The sequence below is a fragment of the Podarcis melisellensis genome (genome assembly GCF_964234715.1).
Source record: "Podarcis melisellensis genome assembly, chromosome: 5".
Taxonomy (NCBI): Eukaryota; Metazoa; Chordata; class Lepidosauria; order Squamata; family Lacertidae; genus Podarcis; species Podarcis melisellensis.
In genome coordinates, this window is record NC_138537.1 from 34,407,054 (window position 1) to 34,419,415 (window position 12,362).

At 45.5% G+C, this 12,362-nt stretch overlaps 1 protein-coding gene across 4 annotated transcripts in view; it reads right to left on the reverse strand.

The window, feature by feature from the left end:
- Positions 1-12,362, reverse strand: part of ST6GAL1 (ST6 beta-galactoside alpha-2,6-sialyltransferase 1) — a 106,878-nt gene that overhangs the window by 76,151 nt on the left and 18,365 nt on the right. The window contains exon 1 of one of the 4 annotated variants that reach the window (XM_081910503.1): positions 2,073-2,209. The exons of 1 other annotated variant lie outside the window; for it this stretch is intronic. The gene's annotated coding sequence lies outside the window, so the exon portion shown is untranslated. Of the gene's footprint in view, positions 1-889; positions 1,120-1,680; positions 1,887-2,072; positions 2,210-12,362 lie in introns of those variants that run through there. 2 more of the 4 variants (XM_081910501.1, XM_081910502.1) reach the window with 2 other exon arrangements.

Consider the following 12,362-nt stretch of genomic DNA (forward strand, 5'->3'; position numbering starts at 1 on the left):
ATTGCTCTCACTGCTCTTATTCTATTGCTCTTGCTGCCCTCTGTATTAATATTGAAGGATCAACTTTGGGGAAAATTACATGATTTATACTGGGCAAAATCCTTGCCTTTTGAAGTTTTACTCAAGAACAGATGACAGTGCCTTTCTTTTGAATTCAAGCAGAAATCCCAGGCACAATTTCACATATACAAGTCCTATTAAAGTCAAGTAAAATTATCTGCTCCAAACTATGTCCAGAACAGCAGCCTTAAACATACTGAAAAATAATATCAGCAACATATTAAAATCCAAATGTGTCTCCCTCAAGTTTCAGCATATTTTTATAATTCACACTTTTCCCTGCCTAGCAACAGGAGATGCCAAATGCTTCTACTTGAAAACAAAATATCTGGAGCAGAACCCATGACAGGAAAATATCTGCTCATGTTGTTCTTTTATCATGGAATCTGCAAGTTAAATGAACACACTCTCCATTATATAACTTTTATCTATTCTGGAACGAATGCCACCGAGAAAACATATACAGATACTTGATGAAATATTTAAGGTGCAATCAAACCGGCAGCTCTCCTGTGCAAGCCCTACTCAAATGGATTGTGAGATGTGCAACTGTTCCCGCTTCTCAGTGGATTGTGCCCACTGCTAATAAGAAAATAAAGAAACCATTAATTGCATTTCCAGACAAAACGTTGCACAGTGCAAACTCAAGAGGAGCACAAGATGTCACAACAGATGGAGAGAATATAAGGATCTTCAAGGGAAAAAACCAGCAGTATTGATTGCTAACATTATTATCTCAGCAGGCTGCTCTTTTCTACAGAGAACTGATGAACAAATGAAAACAGCATTCTGCAAATGAAAAGCAGGAGGAGTGACTGAAGGGCCAAACCTGATGCACTGGAAGTTGTTCCATCTCCAAGTCATCTCTACATGATACCGCTGAGATCCAAGTTCAGTCAGTCTTGCTCCAGCTTGAATCTCCTTCAGCAACAACCTCAAGACCCCAACCTACAGGCAAACCGGGAAAACTTTTCAAGTTTGCCTCTGCAAAGTTTTCTATCCAAGATTTATATTGCCCACGTTTGGAAACTGAGCCCTCCAGTTAATTACCATTTCAGAAACAAAAACACGACCAACCTCGTTCCCCATCCCAAGAACAAAATCTTAATAAGCTAGAGGCAATTGGGAGAAACTAACCTAATCAAAAACGGGGGGGGGGATTCAATTCCGAGGCACCAGTTGCTTGATCGTTTTGCGTTGATAGAACGCTCCAAGGAAATCCTCCATCTATTATTTGCAGTAAACATTACAAAACATTACCACACGTTAGGCATGCAGGGTTTCTCTGTCGCTCAAGGGAAATGCCAGGATCCTGAAAACTGCAGGACCTTGGCGATTTCCCAGTGCAAAAGTATGGGAGCCGCGTGGAGATAGGAGAGGGCGCGTCAAAGCTTCAGAGACGAATTCGAATCCGTCTCGCAATTGGAAGTGGCGCTGCAGGAGCGATGGGAAGGGCAGGCTGGCACACGGGGAAGTCCATCCATCCGTGCGCGCCTACGAAGCTGCGCGCGGAGAGAGCGCCCTCCGCCCTGCCCGCTCCCCCCAAGCGCCAATCAGATGGGTAACCGGGCAGTGCGCGCGTGCAAGGACGGATCCACCGGAGTCGCTGCCTTTACTCACTTGGGAGCGCTCGTGGCGCCGCGTCCAACGCCACCGCCGCTACTGCTGGCCGCGGCCCAAAGCAGCCGTACGCGCGCCTCTCACTCTGTCTCTCTCCCTCCCGCTGCCGCCTTTGTTACCGCCCCGAAATCGCGGCATTTAAATGCCTCCCGCCCAGCCGTGGACGCTGGGCCGCCGCGCACTTCTGCACAAAGGCTTGGCCTCGCCAGCGACGAGCTGCTGCCCGCGGGAACGAAAGCGTGACCCCCGTCGCATCAATCAAACGCGAGCCCAGCGAGGGGGAGAGAGGGAGGGAGGCAGGATTATGCAAAAACAAGAGAGCCCCGAGGGCACAGCCTCGTCCGAGGCAGACGGGAGGGGATGAATGGGAAGAAAAAAGAGAGAGAACAAACCAGGATCCGCGACGCGCCTCGTTGCGCGGCAGCTCCCTCCGCGCCCCAGTTGCGCGCAGGCTTTGTGCCGCGTCTCGGCGCCCCCTGGGAGGAGAGGGCGTGGGGACCACGACCCCCTCGCCCCTGCCGCCCAGCCTCACATCCTCCCGCCCCTGGTTCCCACGCCCTCCCTGCCCAAAGCTTTCACCCCGCTAGCCTCCGGAGCTCGTTCCCACGTGGGGATGGATGGAGTCGCTGGCTCGTCCTACCGAAGGGGGCGCAAAGGCTGCAGCGGAGAGGGAGAGGCTGAGGAAGCGCGCCCCTGTTGCGGGTGGCCGCTTGCTGGGGATGGGTGGCCGGCTCGTGGGAAGGACTTGGAGAGAAGGCGAGGGAGCATTGGCCACCCGGCTCCTTTGGCGCATCGGAGCGCGGACTGGATCCAGCAGAAGCAGCTCTTGTCTCTTCTGGCCGCGCCAAACCGTGGCGCACGCACACGCCGCCGAGGCTGTTGGCGGAAGCGGCTACTGTGGCAGCAGCCCAGCCTTTGTCTGAAATTTCCCGGCAGGAGAGGCCGTAAGATGGTCTGCAAGATGTGGCGACCCCCCAAAGGAAGCTGGGTGGGCGGAGAGGCGCATAGGATCATAGAAAACAAAGGTTTAGTTGGAGCGCTGGTTTACCCAAAGGGGAAAAAGAGAGCACCTTTGAGCACATACAAAGTGCACTCCCCTCGTGCCATAGCTACACGCACGCACTTGTTTAGAATGGGGCTTTCAAGTCCGAGGCTTTTCAGGCAGGCTTAGGCCCCAGGACCTGTCATTTTCGAATAGAAACACTGATGGGAAGGGAGAAAAGGGGGGAGGGATGTCTGCTCTGAAGGGTCTTGAAGTTCGAAGCACACCTAATGCAGGTGTTTCCCACAGACTACCCATCCTCTACTACACATACAAGCCAGGACTCAGGAGCATACAGAAATCCACAATTTCCTGCAATACCACACAAGCATTCTCATAGTCCATACTAGTGCAACTAGGACAGGGTCACTTGCCCTGGGGGTGTTGGACAGAGCTGCGAAACAGGGTAGATGAAAATGGATAGATAAAAAGCCAAGTAATACAGTGGTACCTCTGGTTAAGAACTGAATTCGTTCTGGAGGTCCGTTCTTAACCTGAAACTGTTCTTAACCTGAAGCACCACTTTAGCTAATGGGGCCTCCCACTGCCACTGCGCCGCCAGAGCACAATTTCTGTTCTCATCCTGAAGCAAAGTTCTTAACCCGAGGTACTATTTCTGGGTTAGCGGAGTCTGTAACCTGAAGCGTCTGTAACCCGAGGTACCACTGTATGTGCTTGCTGGGAGCAGGGGCAGACTTTGGTATTATGGTGCCCTGAGTAAGGACAAAATTTGGCACCTGAAATATTTATTTGGCATCCTCTCCCTCCTTTCCATTCTGCACATGCTCTCAAGTGTGCTATGTCATAGTTGCAGCAACTCAAGCACCTGCCCACACCCCCCTAAATCTGGTGCTGCTGGGAGGCTTAAAGAGGGCAGCAGACCAGACTGAAAGCAGGCCCTTTGCTGGCTTTCTGCCTGTCGCCTAACACAAGAAAGAATAACCACCCATTGAATGCGACTGATGGAGGTAGAGAAAAATCAGTGGTTATTTCTCTCTGTACCCTGCAGAAGGTTTGGGGGAGGAGGGGTTACTGTGCAGCTTCTGAGCTTGACTCAAGAAGGGCAGGAGCACTATTTGAACAGGAAAGCTACAAAGGTACTCTTAAAAGTATGTAACATAAAGCTTGCTTGACATTTTTTTCAGATTCTAACAATTGTTCTCCTCTGGTCAACCCAGGGCTAATTCTGTTATGTCTTTTAAAAAAGAAAAAAAGTTTATTGATATAAACACATGTTTCCAAGAAGGTAGGTTGGTCATTTTGAATTATTATGGTGCCCTGAGGAGGAAAGAAAGAGTTGGAAGTTTGCCTCAGGCATATTCATTACCAGTTAGGGCACAGTGTGTTAGAACATGTAGCTGTATCCTTCCCCCCCCCCCCAGGCCCTTTGCTCCTCCCCACTTCCTCTGCTTGCTTGCTTGCTTGCTTCTTTCTTTCCTCATCTAACCTAGTATTCCCCAGAAGAGGCCAATGTTGTGACTTGTGCACAATACTCCAGGGAAAGTCAGGAGGAGAAGGGGGCACTGCTTGCTTGCAAACACCAGCAGGGGAACAAAACAACACATTGTGCAAGGCCCAGTCTCTCAGAAAAGTTGCATTGGCTTGCGTGCCCTGAGTTTTGGTTTTTGTGTGCTGTTCTATACCCCAAAACAGGGTTGTTGTTGTTTGGGAAAAAAGAGAGATTTCTTCAAGCTGTGTCTTAACTGCCCACACTGTTGTCATTTAGGAGTTTTCTTTTGACAACAATAAATAAACACATAATATAAGGAAGAAACTAATTAAAATAATTTTAGAGTGCAAAATTATTTTAATGGGATAACATCACCTAAGCAGCTATAGAATATGTTGGATATTGCACCGGTATAGTGGAAGATATGACTCATTCCATGGTGTATTGGAATATAAGATTGCTCTGCCCAGCTGGAGATGTTTGACCACATAAAACTATAGAGCTGGTGTTCAGTATTTTGAAATAGGAGAGGTTTGTCCATGGTTCTCAAAGAGGCCATCCTCTCTGAAAGAAAAGATTGGTTCTTAAAAGAAGGCCTGTACTGATGAGAAGAGAACATCCTAGGCAAATGTAAACTTCTGCCAAGTAAAAGTTGTTTCCCAGCATAGAAAGCTAGCTGTCCAGTTACATTACTTTAGGGGAAAAGTAAGAAAGTATCCTAACTGAAAGTATCATAATGGACTGGCATGTGCTCAAGGTTGCCTTAAATAACAGAAAGGCAACTACACTACATGATATGACTATAGGGTATATAAAAGCATGAGAAAGTAATTTGAGTAATTAAAATACATATATAAGTTTAATCACGTTATACAAAATACCTGCTTGAACTAAATTTCATATAGAAAATAAACACACTTTAGCTTTTCAAGTAGTCATTTGGAGTTTAGGGACACAGTATACTGAAGACCTTTGTACAGTCAATTCCCCAAACTGAAGATCTCATCAAAACTTATTAAAATAACTATTGCAGCCAATAGTTTAGAAAATGGTTATGGCGCATGGGTTTTCTCTGTACCTTATGAATATACTGCTTCAGTTAATTTGTGATGCCTACTTTGCATTCAGTTGATCCGAATAATAATGGGAACTATAGTCATATCATGTACTGTAGTTGCCTTCCTGTTATCTAAGGCAATTTAGAGATGCTGTGCTCAAGAGTTAATTTATTCATCAGTGTGCTCTATTCAACTTTTTTCTCAAGACTGCAAGAATGAGTTTGCTCATCAAACTTTCAGTGAGCAAAAGGGAACAAAAAACTCTACTAGGAACATTTTAAGCTTTATTTCAGATTCATAGTACAATTTAAATTGTACTTGGAATATGAATTTCAAATACACACATTTTCATTACTGTCCAGCTCAGGTTCTCAGCTGCTGCATTCTGTTTTCTCTTGACTTTTCCTGTTGCTGAGCAAAGTATGTATCCGAACAAAGGGGATAGAAGCAAAGTTCACAGGTAGCTGAACTAAAAGGAAACCCACCCTCTCGTTAAAAAAACCTCTCAAGTCAGCCAAACAAAGCAGTCATATTGTCCTTACAGGATATTTGGCAAGTTTTTAGACCCAGACACAAACATATGTTATCTGTGGTGAGTTTGCAGTGATTATTTCTAGCCTACGAGTCAGCATGGGAAATTCTCTTATGCTGATTCAGACAATTTGTCCATCCAGCTCAACATAATGCGCTGGGGTTGGCAAACTTCAGGCTTGCTGAAACTACCTTGTTTTTCACTAGATCTACTGATCAGAGTCAGGAGCAAAAGACATATTTTAAGAACGAAAAAAACAGGGCTCCTCTGAACATATTTTGAGTCTAGTAATTTATTTCCAGTAGCAGAACTGAACTGAGCTCACAAGCCTTTTGCGCAAAAGTCAGCTTTGGAATAGTTTACTTCATTTTAGTAGCCTAATCTAGGTGGAACAGGTCATTTTGCTGTGGGTATTGTTAAAAACATTGAGAGCCCTTGCCGGTTGATTGCAATTCACTCAGAGATCTAAAAGTGATCCTGATCTACATTCTGTTCATCCCTGTCTACATTGACTGGCAATGGCTCTCCAGGCCTTCGGACAGGAGTTTTTCTCTGCCTGGAAGTGCCCAGAAATTAGCCTTTAATCTTTTACATTATTTTTTTTAAAAAAATGTTTTCATTTAGTTTTACAAATGTAAATTTATAACAATACCAAATGCACAGCCGTATATAGCGATTTCTCTGAAACTTCCCACCATGGGTCTTATTGTTAACATTTTCAACTGCATATTATTTAATAATCTATATTTTGCATCTGTCCATATTGTCCAAAGTGTTTGTTACATTACAAGTGATATTAAAATCCTGCTAATGTTTTCATCTGCTTACAGTGGTCTCCTAAATAAATTATCATTTCCCCCATTCTTTCCTGAAGTTTTCATCTTATTTATTTCTGAGCTTTCTGGTCAGTTTTGCCATTTTAGCAGAGTCCAACAGCTTGGTTTGCCATTCCTCTCTGGTAGGGACTCTTTCTTCTTTCCATCTCTGGTCTAGTAGTATCCGTGCAGCTGTTGTCACATACATAAAAAGTCTTTTCTGCTCCTTTGGCATATTGGTACCTATAATTCCTAATAAAAAATGCTTCTGGTTTCTTTGCAAAAGTTATTTTAAACATTTTTTTTCCATTCATTATATATCATTTCCCAGAAAGCTTTTATTGACCTCTTACATTCAAAGCACCTCAGAAACATAAACTGGAAGAGATGAGGAAAAGTCTTTCTATGAGGTAAGGTTGGAAGAAGTGGGTACATTTAGCCATAATTTACAGGAGGGTAGATTGTAGTCTAACATTAAGAGAAATGTTTCAGAGGTAACAACTGAGGCAATTACTTAAGGAGAGTGGAAGATTCTCCATCACAGAGTCTGCAACAAGGGCTGGGCAGTCATCTGTTGAAGACACCCTCACTCTGCATCAAGGAGAGCTTTGGATTACAGTGGTACCTCTGGATGCAAACGGGATCCATTCTGGAACCCCGTTCACATCCTGAAGCAAACGCAACCTGTGTCTGCGTGGGTCGCGATTCACCTCTTCCAAGCAGGCGCATGACATCATTTTGAGCGTCTGCACATGCGCAAGCGGCGAAACCCGGAAGCAACGCGTTCCATTGCTTCTGGGTTGCCGCGGAGTGCAACCCAAAAACACTCAACCTGAAGCTACTTCAACCCAAGGTATGACTATACTAGATAGCCTACTGCGAGCTTCAATATATGATTCACCAATACTGAATCTATCCACATTACTGAGCTTTACAAATTGGCTCAAAGGGAAGTATATATCTGGGAAACTACTAGTATTTCCATGTTCTTTCTCCACTCAGAGCTATAAAGTCTTGCTGCAGTGGAGAACTTCATAAATGTCCATGGTAACCTATGAACCACTCATGCTTAGCACTTTTGCACTCAGCAGTATGGGGAGATAGAAGAGAGCAGCACTGGAAATGGGAGCGCAAACAACTTTCTGTTTGTGCCAGTAGGTTGTGAGTATAGGCCTTCAGTTGTAGCAGCCTTAATGATGGCTGACCATTTATGATTTATGGTGCTTTTAGTTTCATTCCATGCTCATGCTTTATAATCTATAATAAACATAAGATGAATGCAGTACTCATATAATCATAGAATTGGAAGGGTCATACTCAAAACGCACCAGAGAAATTAAAGGAGGCTGCTAGTCATGAGGGCTATTAACTCCAGTATCAGAATACCAGCTGCAAGAAGGAAAATGTGACAGCATCCATAGCCTTCTTATGGGCTTCCCATAGGTATCTAGTTGGCTATTTGGTGAGCATAATGCTGTGCTAGCACTGGTCTCATCCAGCAGGACTCCTCTTGTGTTCAGAGACATGTGGTGATACAGTGGTACCTCGGGTTAAGTACTTGATTCGTTCCGGAGGTCCGTTCTTAACCTGAAACTGTTCTTAACCTGAAGCACCACTTTAGCTAATGGGGCCTCCTGCTGCTGCCGCGCCGCCGGAGCACAATTTCTGTTCTCATCCTGAAGCAAATTTCTTAACCTGAAGCACTATTTCTGGGTTAGCAGAGTCTGTAACCTGAAGCGTATGTAACCTGAGGTACCACTGTACAGTTCAGGTACCTAGGGCAGAAGCTTTAACAATTGTCCAGTCTTCAGTGTTCACCTGGTGCTAAACTATTAAGAATACTTGCTCAGTGGCTGACTTAACACAATTGCTTTTCTCCAGAGCAATTACAAACTGCTTAGAAGCAATCATCCTTTATACACCCAGTAGATCACTGTGGTCTGCTGGAACATTTCTTCGGCAACCTCTTTCTTGTTTCTACCAGGCTTAGGCAGAGCAATGGCGGCAGCTCCACTGCTGAACAAAGTTTAGATCTGGTATAGCTTTACTCTGACTTAACCAGCTTGCTTTACTCCAGTTTCTCTTAGATATTTATTGTGAAGTATGTACTTGTAGTAACTGATAGTGAATGTGTGAAATGGGTCTGATCAGACATTGAGATTCATTTCTGCTTACTCAGAAGCTTGCCCTTTTTTGCTCGTTCATCCGTGATTAGCCAACTAGGGCAGTAAATGTTTAGAAATGAAAATATGTAGTTATGAAAATCAGGTGTGACAGGCAGTGGAAAACAATGGAAGATCCAGTGATAGATGGAAGTAGTGTGAAATACTATGCATATCAGATAAACTGTAGTCAAACAAAATTCGTTGATACTTTGCATTAAAATGCAAGGCACGAAAGAGCTAACAACTTCACTGGCTTTACAAAGGCAACTGAAACAAAGTAGAATGCCATGGTCATTTACATTCTCACAGTGTTGCAAATAATGGCATTTGCAGCTTAAGCACAGTTTTCATCAACAATACTTACTCCGACTATTTCAGAAGAAATAGCTTTTCTTTTTTTAACAAGGTGTCTTTCCAAAATATGCCTTATTAGTTTGTACAACATCAACTTCTCAAGAATATAGTTTTTAGGGAAGACTGAAGCCTTTGATGCTCAAAGTCATATTTGCATGGTAGAAGGTGAAATTAGAGTTGAGCAGGTGGGAAAGAGGATGGGAATTTATGAAGGGTGCAAAGAAAGGCAATGGGAAATGAGCTTGTTTTGCAACCCCATGGCACTCTGTGGCTGTACCTATCCTCGCGTGTTAAATTTCTAGGGGGAAGCAGATGCACAATGTAGTGGAAGGGATTCTACTGATACTGCACTGGACAGCCACAAGTCCCTGACATCCTGAGCTTGGCTGACAGCAGGCAAAGTTGAAATGCCCCCCTTGAGCTCTTTGGTTCGCTTGCTAACACCATGAGAAGCTAGCAGTTGTTGGCTCTCAGATAAGGAGACAACCTTCTCTTCCTGTAAGCTCTGTAGGAACTTGTGGCCAAAAGTCCCCCTCATCGGTGTCAAAGAGTGAAACACCCTAGGGCGAGACAGCAAGCAACCGCAGCATAGAAGCATAGTAGAACTGGAAGGGACCCACCTCAAGAGTAACCGAGTCCAACCCCCTGCAATGCAGGGATCTCATCTTCCCTATGCAGGAATAGCATGTTTTAAGCTAGCCGAACAGCCCCCAAACTGGCCCCCAAAATACAGGTGAAACTCAAAAAATTAGAATATTGTGGAAAAGTTCATTTATTTCAGTAATTCAACTTAAAAGGTAAAACTAATATATGAGATAGACTCATGACATGCAAAGCGAGATATATCAATCCTTTATTTGTTATAATTGTGATGTTTATGGCGTACAGCTGATGAAAACCCCAAATTAACAATCTCAGAAAATTAGAATATTAAATGAAATCAGCAAAATGAGGGCTGCAAATAGAGCAATACTGGACCTCTGAGAAGTAGAAGCATGCACATGTACTCAGTAGTTGGTTTGGGCCCCTTTTGCATCAATACTGCCTCAATGCGGCATGGCATGGATGCTATCAGCCTGTGGCACCGCTGAGGTGTTATGGATATCAATATCAGCCTTCAGCTCTTCTGCATTGCTTGGTCTCATGTCTCTCATCTTTCTCTTGGCAATGCCCCATAGATTCTCTATGGGGTTCAGGTCAGGCGGGTTTGCTGGCTAATCAAGCACAGTAACCCCATGGGCATTGAACCAGGTTTTGGTACTTTGGGCAGTGTGGGCAGGTGCCAAAGTCCTACTGGAAAATGAAATCAGCATCCCCATAAAGCTCGTCTTTGGAAGGAAGCATGAAGTGCTCCAAAATCTTTTGGTAGATGGCTGCATTGACCCTGGACTTAATGAAGCACAGTGGACCAACACCAGCTGATGACATGGCTCCCCAAATCAACACAGACTGTGGAAACTTCACATTGGACTTCAAGCATCTGGCATTGTGTGCCTCCCCATTCTTCCTCCAGACTCTGGCTCCTTGGTTTCCAAATGAGATGCAAAAGCTGCTCTCATCAGAAAAGAGATTTGGGGAACCAGCGAAAATAGACTTTGTCTGATAACACTGCTCTTCCTTCCCTCCAGTTACAGAAACACATAGCAATTTAAAGCAGCCTGCCTGAGACAGCAGATTCCAGGGGAAGTTCCCTTTCCTGCCTTCTTCTCATCTATTCAAAATGAGCTCCAATTCAGAGCAGCAGGGTGCAAGGAGTTTCCCACACTAGCATTGGGGGAACCTGGGACCCTCCAGATGTCTTTATTGTCCAGCTCCCAGACATCATGGCCAGTGTCAGGAATGAGAGGAGTTACAGTCCAAACACTCCTATGGATGCCAGGCTAAGGAAGACTGCTCTGCAGAAACGCGCACACACAATTCTACAGAATGTATCCCAGAACTTGTCAGGCACACAGATGAAGTTTTCTAGTTGAAAAGAAAGCTTTGCATTTTCCACCCAAGCTTGGTGCTTTAAATATCTTACACAGACTTAAAGTAATTTAATTTCTGGCTACTTCCAAGCACAACTGCTGTTCAGGAGTCTTTTTTCTTCATCACATAGAGCTCTATATTCTGAAAGAAGACCCCTTCTGCCTGATCATGTGAATGAATTAGTTGACATACATATTGTGGTCTAAACCACTGAGCCTCTTGGGCTTGCCGATCAGAAGGTTGACAGTTTGAATCCATGCAACGGGATGAGCTCCCATTGCTCAGTCCCAGCTCCTGCCAGCCTAGCAGTTTGAGAGCACACCAGTGCAAGTAGATAAATAGGTACCGCTGTGGTGGGAAGGTAAATGGTGTTTCCGTCTGTTCTGGCACTCGTCATGGTGTGCCGTCATGCCAGAAGCTGTTTAGTCATGCTGGCCACATGACCCGGAAAACTGTGGACAAATGCCAGCTCCCTTGGCCTGAAGCGAGATGAGCGCCACACCCCATAGTAGCCTTTGACTGGAGTCAACAGAAGATTTAAGCCACTTGCAAATTTGAGCCATGCACCAGAAAACTTGCATACTGCAAGTTTTAGCACCTTGTAAGAAGTCCTACTGTCAGAGCTGCCCCTAGGTCCCAGCTCACAGAGGACCAACGCCAGGTCGTCGTTATGTACAAAAGTCTTTATTTAAGTTCAGCTTCCATTCCAAAGCCGCAGCGCGCAGCTCTACGTCTTAAACCCTAGACCGTCGAAGTCCCATCTGAATCTCCTCCCCCCTGACACCAGTTTAAGATCCTAGCCCTGCTCCACCTCTTCCGTTGCTCTCTCCTCCTCTGGGTCCTCCTGCCCGCTGTGGCATTCCCCTTTCTGGACTCTTCTGACGCTGAGTCGCCTGACTCCTCCCCCTGCTTCCGGCGGGCTTTAGGACCCGGTTCCCAATCCTCATTCTCTGTTGTCCCGCGCTCCTGTACATTTGAACTTGTCTCTCGCGCCAACCCAGTGACCTTCCTCCTGACCGTTATACTGCTCCTGTCACTGCTTCCCTCTTCCGGTAGGCTCGCTGGACTTGACCTCCCCTCCTTTGCCTGACTCTCCGATGGAGGCGTGGCCAGCCCTGACTCATCTTCTCTCCCTGGCGGGGGATACGCTGGCCCCGCTACCTGGGACTCTTCCCCCCCACTACGCTCTGGTGGGGAAGCTGGTCCTGATCTCCAACTGCTGCTCTGGGAGTCCCCGCTGGCCCCTTGCTCCTGGAGCGTCCCTCTTGGGGCCCCCCTTGCCCTGGCCATAGGCG